A 7,656-nucleotide genomic window follows, 5' to 3' on the forward strand; every position below is an offset into this window, starting at 1 on the left:
AAGTCGAATTTGGCTGCACAGAATTCTCATTATATATGTACATGTACATCTCAATTTTAAAATTCCTAAACTTTTAAAAATTAAACTGTAAAATACAACCTATTATAAAATTATGTACAAGTTACCAAATGAAAAAAGAAAATAAGAATAATAATAATAATAACTTTAATAATAATGGTACCTAATCAGACAGTTTGTCATAGTTCAAGACTTGTTGTTCTTCTTTCCTTTCTTCTTGTTTGGTCTTTTTCCTTTAATGACTGTCAGTTTATTTCTAATGTTACCCCGTTTCTTTGAACCATAACTCTAGTAATAATAATAATAATAATAATAATAATAATAATAATAATAATAATAATAATAAATTTTTAAAAATACAATAATAATACATGTACAAGTAGCTGACCTTGCGGCTTGATAGTCTCTTTTTAGTAAAGACGTGACGTAAACTGTTGCTAGAACGTACTCGATTGACTAAATCCTTAACTCTAGGAATAAAGGAAGAGGCTAATTTAAATAATTTCATTGATCTACATCAGCTCAAATTTAGTAATGCATGGGCTATACTAGTCCATGCTTTATTGAAAATTTGCTATTAAGTATTAACAAAAATGTTCAAAATAAGGACATCGATCAATACGTATCAGAAATTGTAATAAAATTTTTAGGTGATTTCAGAACCATTAATTTTTTCGAAAAAGCAGGTGCTATAGCTTTTGCCTTTTTCTGTTTTCTAAAACACTCATAACTCAAAAACAATTTGTCAGAAACAGTTCAAACTTTCTACATAGCATAAGGACATAAATTTTCAGAATTTTGGCATTTTCTTAAAATGGCGGTAACTTGAAAAATTGAAGTAGGAATCAGCCCCAAATTTTTACATAGCATAAGGGTATCAGAAAATGTAATTCAAATTGGGGTAAATTTAGAGCTAATTTTTGAAAAACCATGGGCTATAGTAGAGGGTATTTTTCAGAAAGTGTCCTCATGAGGCTCAGTTTCTTACTAGTATATTCTCACTAGCCAGTGCTCTGTTGTATAGGCTTCCTCTAAATGTGTGAACTTCACATTTTTATTACCAATCTCAACATTCCTGGTCCTGTCATAACCACCCGGTGTATTGTAACTATGCTGTATAGGGAGAGGGGGAGAGAGAGAGGGAGAGAGAGAGGGGGGGAGGGGAGAGAGAGAGAGAGAATCAAGTGATAAAGTAAATTTACAAAATGAAGAGTACATGTAAAGGAGAGAGTAAGAGAGGGGGAGAAAAGGAAAAAAAGAGGGAGGGAAAAATAACTAACCTGTACTTCACCAAATCTATAGTAGCACATTTTATACATGAGACAATTGAGGAGGACAGGGGAACCAGCAGAATCAACTCTGAACTCGCCTTGTGGAGTGAAATACCTCGACTCCTAAAATAACCAAAAAATTTAAATAAAAACTAATTTATTGAATGTAAACGTACATGTATCTCATTGTAATAGCTACTAATAATTAATAATATTAATAATAGCTGAAGAGATTGAGATAACACATTACTATACCCCTCAATTGAAACTGACAGTTTACATTAAACAAAAGTACACCAGTGTTTGGGAATGAGGGAGGTAATAAATAAAACCAATCATTATTACAAATTATTAAATAATTGATCACACTTTTAATTATTAATTGACCACACCCACCTTTATATCGTTAGGATGTTCTCTCTCAGCGATCCTCACCATCCATAGAAACTTGTTAATATCGTCCCCAGAGTACCCGATCATACCACCAAATATAACCAGCACATAGTCCACTCCTAGGTTCCTCATTATCTCATACGCCTTCTCTTCAGTACTGCTCATCGCTTTACCTATTAATGATGCAATGATGTAATATGATGTCACTAAATGGGCCACACCCACAAATAAAAAATGAGACCATAATTAATGGGAGTATTCTTTTCAAGCTAAAAACTTTCACAAATAATTCAGTCAAAAATAAGGTGTGAATGTAAAAGTAAATTACATGCAAAATTTATGAAATTTTCACTATACAGTACCTATACAATCTATACAATCCTTACCAACTAGAGTAATATGCGAGTTATTCCAGGTATTATTATCAACTAGTGTTGTCCGGTTGGCAATTCCTGCTATCTGGTACCAACATCACAGTGGCATTATCAGGAGTGTTCTGATGTAGCCAGTAATAGGCCTCACAGAAATCATCAAGAATCAGACATGAACTACATGTATATGTCAATAAATAATTAATAATTTAAGTCCAGTCATAATTATAATGTTTTCTTAGTGCTTTGATATATTGGGATTAGATTTTACTAATTTTACAACTTTTCTTTATTAAGAGAAACAAAATTAATGCATGAAAACATTATTATTATTATTATTATTATTATTATTATTATTATTATTATTTACCCGTCAGGGTTACGAGATGCCAGTACTACAGGTGAGGAGTAGGCAGAGCTAGTCACCCAGGTACAATAATAGATATTAGAGTAAATGAAAGGGATTGGAAACGGAAGTGTGGGCGTAGGCAAACCTCCATTCATTTGTATTGTTGCTAAGTAAACAGAGGCGGGTTGGGATTTTTTGACAGATTTTGGAGCAAAAAACAGAAATTTTCTTGCTTTATTCTTGGATAACTCCAAGAGAATACAATTTATGCAAACAAAACTCACACACAATACTAACCAATGTTTATGCTTTTTATTACGGTAATATTTTTTGTTCAGTAATCAATGCGTGCGTTAGCAGCCGCGTCACTCTTTAACTAGAAATACCATCTTTTCCCCCTCTGAGAGACTCATTTTGTTCTTGAGCTACGAATAAGTATAACCATTTTAAAGAGCTCAAAATCTCCTGTGGAATGAGCTAACTTGCACATTGATACCATGAAGCTTGAGTGTTTTACGAACGATAAAGTGTCACAAAAACAGGCGACTTTGTGTACTTCTAACTGGTTACAGAATGGCTTTTTGGAGACAAAAACTTTGCTGCAGGTAGCTCTAAAATTCTATGTGGAATAGGCTATATATCCAAAGCAAGCACTATCCTGGAACAACACAAATTCCCTTCGAAATCCTGCCAGCGCAACTTCACCAATGGAGGAGATGGGAAATCAATCAAAACACCAATGGTTGTCACGTGGTAACCCAACCCGCATTTCCTGTTGCTACACCCCGTTTCCAATCCCTTTCATTTACTCTAATATAGCAAATAACACGAGGAACATCATAAAAACTAAAATAGTGATTGAACCAACATTGAAGCCACTGGCACCTGTCACACCACCATCCTTATCAGCAGAATCTGGTGATTTCTTTGAAGTTGATGTCACAGCAGAAGACTATATATAATGAATGAGAAATAAATGAATGAACATGTACAAGTATTTATAAATTATTATGTTGTACTTTTGTTTCAGTTTGGTCTTTGTCTTTCTTCTTTTTCTCTTTCTTTGGTTTCTTCAAAGGACTAGTAGCTCCTCCCCCTCCTCCTCCTGTAACTGATTCACTGTCACTATTAATAGCTAGTTACATGATGATCAGCTATTCCAGCACACTTATGTTCCTTGGAATGCTTCTTACATGTGATTAAAGACTAATCCTATAGTTTACTTTTAAAAAGCGAAAAGATGGTCCTAATCATCCACACTCCAGCTACATCATGACAACTGAGTGAGTTATTCCACCGTACCTTGTCCTGATGGACTGAGACTAAGTCTGATGATAGACACTAGTCATAGGACTCAGCTGAATACGCTTCTGTCTTCATAGCAATGGAGGGGCAAGCGCCCTGGCTCCTGAAAGTAAAATTTAGAAAAACGGGAGTTGCCAATGGGTGAGAATATTCCTATGTCTATGATAAAATGTTATATATAAAAGCCAAAATTATTATTATTATTATTATTACTAGACGAATGTAAAACATTAAAGGGGCGAGCCTAAGCAAGCTATAGATTATGTGCTGTATGATATATATGTCTGAGCTAGCAAAGCAATTGCACATGTCTAAATTCAGTATCTTGTAGTCATCTTGCTTAAATTAAAGTTATCTTGCTTATAGTTAGAAGCAGTCACTGAACAAATCATGTTGGAAGATTGTATATCTGCTTTATTAACCTAGGCTTGCTCCTAGAGAAGAAACATCACCTAGAATTGATCTCATGATGCATACAGCTAGCAGTACACTACATGCAGCTTTCTGACTTGCATTCACCTTAGCAGAATCCTTTATACCAAGGAAAAGACTGTATATCTGCTTTCCCAACTTTTATTCTTGCTAGAGAAGTTTCAGACAGCAGTTTAGCCTTATCTAGCTGACCGTTTCCTGCAAAATAAGCTCAGACTTGCTTATACCCGCCATTTTATCATTGTGACCACACCCGCTTTCAATGAAGATCAGGCTATTTAACATTAATTGGGGCGAGCATGAGCGAGACCCACACTAATCTGTCTAGGTCTATTTGCGTTACGTCTTGTTTGTGAACGGAAAAATACGAAAATTAAATTGGTATACTACTATTGATAAATTTGGACCACGTGGGCAAAATTAATTTAGAGGGTGTGGTCAAAAAGAACAAGATGGCGGAAATTTTAACGTAACAAACTCAGATTGACTGAGTTTCTAACAGCTAGATAAGAGAGAGGGGCTATCTAAAACATCTGAAAGGCTGAAGAACTTAAAAGCAGCTTGATCTAAGACTCCTTTAGATTAGTCCTCTCATTGAAAGAATTACAATTGGGAGAACAGCTTGATTAGAAGTTCGGCTTGGCACTGGCATTTCTTAGAGTGGCAGGACAGTTCATTCTTGTCTCTTTTACTGGGTCATTTTGGTCAGTTGTGTTAAATGGTGTGTTTGCTCTGTTCAGACCCTGCCGGGCCATGAGGATGGGGTCTGAAATTCTGAATATGCATGCACGCTAAGAGCTGGATTGATTTTATTTAGTTCAATCTTATTTCAAATGGTAATTGATGGAAGCTAGATTAGAAGTTTAACTTGGTACATTTTCTCAGTGTGGCAGGACTCATTCTTGTCACTTTGATTGGGTTATTTTGGTTGTGTTAACTGGTGTGTTTGCTCTGTTCAGACCCCGGCCATGAGGCCGGGGTCTGAATATGCATGCAGGCTGAGAGCTGGATTGATTTTATTTAGTTCAATCATAATTATTTCAGTTGTTAATTGATGGCTCATGCTCGCCCCCACAATGTTTACATTCACCTAGTAATAGTTAGACGGTCTGCTCGTACAAACAAACTCTTTCTCGCCTTAGTGGGGCGAGCTCAGGCTCGCCCCAATTATTTCAACAATTAGCTTTGCTATTATTATATACAATTATATATATTTTAAAAATTATTATTATTATTATTGATAGCAAGCAAAGAGCTTACAGAAGAGATAAATAGAGTATACGGAACAAAAGGACAGTTCTCACAGCTAGAATGGCTGGATAAAAGTGAAAATTGTTCAGCCTGTCTTCCCTCCAAAATCCACCATTTTTACCACCATCATGCACCATGTCGCCTGATGTCGGGTGCACGTTAATTAGAATCGCTTAAGTGGTTGTTGTCCATCCAGTTTAGTGCATCTGCGCATGCGCAGTATGCAAAATGAGTTTTTGAACTGGCCAGAAAAGAGGTGTAGCTAGCTTGCGATAACATAATAATGGATTTGGCCACTAGTTTTTCATATTTTGGGCTTTCGGGTATTCCGGCTAATGAGAGACTGGTCTGGCGCCGCGAGACTAATAAGAAACTTCTTCGAGCAGCAAGAAATAATTTATATGTAGTGAAGGATCTCATTGAATCTACTGGCTGTGATATTAATGCTAGAGAAAAGACAACTGGGTCCACTCCATTACATAAAGCATGCTATAATGGATCACTGTCAATAGTAGAATATTTGATATCTAAACCACAGTGTGACATTGAAGCTATAGACAATAAAGGAAATCAACCACTTCATTATGCAGCATGTCAAGGACACAAGGAAATAGTTTCAATATTAGGAAAGAAAGTGAGTGATGATGGTTTATTTGAATGTATGGAATCAGCAAAGCAACTAGCAGAACCAGATATAATGAAACTATTGAATAATTTTTTAAAAGATAGATCATTAATTAACGCATGTGAATCTGGAAAAATAGACACTGTACGTCATCTTGTGACTTACAAACACTGCAATGTTAATGCTAAAGGGAGGAATGGCTATACACCATTACATTATGCATGTGAAAACGGTCATTTTATAATTGTTAAAATTCTGACTAATCATCCACAATGTAATACTGAAGCTGAAAATAAGTATAATGACAGACCACTTCACATAACATGTAAATCAGGAAATGTAGACATTGTACGTCATCTTGTGATTGACAAACACTGTGATGTTAATGTTAAAGGGAGGAATGGCAATACACCATTACATTATGCATGTGAAAAGGGTTTTTTTGAAATTGTTAAAATTTTGACTAATCATCCAGAATGTAACATTGAAGCTGAAAACAATTGTCATAATAGGCCATTACATTTAGCTTTTAATCATAAACCTCCTACTAAAAGTCATATGGACATTGTTGATTACCTTGTTGACGTTAAAGGTTGTAATACTCAAGGGATTGATAAAAAGGCTACAAATTATCTTCATATTCATCAAACTAGTGGTATAGCATTATTACGTACTGTCAAGTGTATATTGACAGGTCCTCCTGGTGCTGGTAAGAGTACATTAAAGAAGAGACTCCTCAATCAATCTCTTGATACAGGTCCTTCTCTTAGTACTGGTGTAATTGATGCAGCTGTACAAGTTAATTCATTTCGTAAACTATCACAGCACAATGCAGTAGTGACTACAGAATGGAAGGAACAGGAACTTGACGAAGAAGCTATACTGATCACTAAGAAACTATTACCAGGAAACAATACATTAGATGAAAGTGTCGGACCTACTGCACCTCATCAGTCTACTTTATCATTTGAGAATACAGAAACTTTATCATTTGAGAACAAATCACAATTACAACAAGAAATAGACCTATCTGATCAACATGATAATACAAGTGTTATGTCTTCACCTACTTATATGCACTCTAAAGTAATTGATGCCACAAGTTATAATGAAGAAAGCTCAACTATGGAACATGAGAATATAGGCAATTCATGCAGAATACCTGTCATTTCTGAGGAGGAAGAAACCAGAACTGATAATGAAGTGCAAAATATCAGCAGTTCAGTAATAAAAAGATTTTCGGACTTTGTATCAAGGATACCTGATGAAAAAAGAGAAGAATACGAGAGGAAGTTTGAAGAAGGAAATGATGACAATCACTCAATGTTACACATCATTGATACTGGAGGACAACCTGAGTTTCATGAAATATTACCAGCTCTTATAACTGGCCCAGCTATCAATCTACTGGTATTCAAACTAACTGAAGATTTAAGGAGTCGCTATGAAATAATTTATCGAACCTCTACTGGTGATTCTAAACCTTATGAAACCTCATTGACACATGAAGAAGTAATATTCCGTTCACTAGCAAGCATAGCTTGTTTAAGACAAAACACTATTGGATGGAGTTTTGATGAATTACCTATTGAAGATAATTCAGAACCTGTTGCCTTCCTTATTGCTACACACAGAGACCAA

General features: G+C 35.3%; 1 long non-coding RNA gene and 1 pseudogene across 1 annotated transcript; both read right to left on the reverse strand.

Annotated features, from left to right (window-relative positions):
* Window positions 1-235: 235 nt before the first annotated feature.
* LOC100640389 (dolichyl-diphosphooligosaccharide--protein glycosyltransferase subunit STT3B-like) lies at window positions 236-2,572 on the reverse strand (annotated as a pseudogene).
* Window positions 2,573-3,452: 880 nt separating this feature from the next.
* On the reverse strand, window positions 3,453-3,706 carry LOC109589137 (uncharacterized). Its single transcript, XR_002188542.1, has 2 exons — window positions 3,626-3,706; window positions 3,453-3,578 (listed from the first exon to the last, which is right to left on the reverse strand). It is a non-coding gene; the product is annotated as an uncharacterized LOC109589137 (long non-coding RNA).
* Between the last annotated feature and the right edge of the window lie 3,950 nt (window positions 3,707-7,656).

Source organism: Amphimedon queenslandica, unplaced genomic scaffold (assembly GCF_000090795.2).
Source record: "Amphimedon queenslandica unplaced genomic scaffold, v1.1 AMPQUscaffold_11610_Cont14435, whole genome shotgun sequence".
Classification (NCBI taxonomy): domain Eukaryota; kingdom Metazoa; phylum Porifera; class Demospongiae; order Haplosclerida; family Niphatidae; genus Amphimedon; species Amphimedon queenslandica.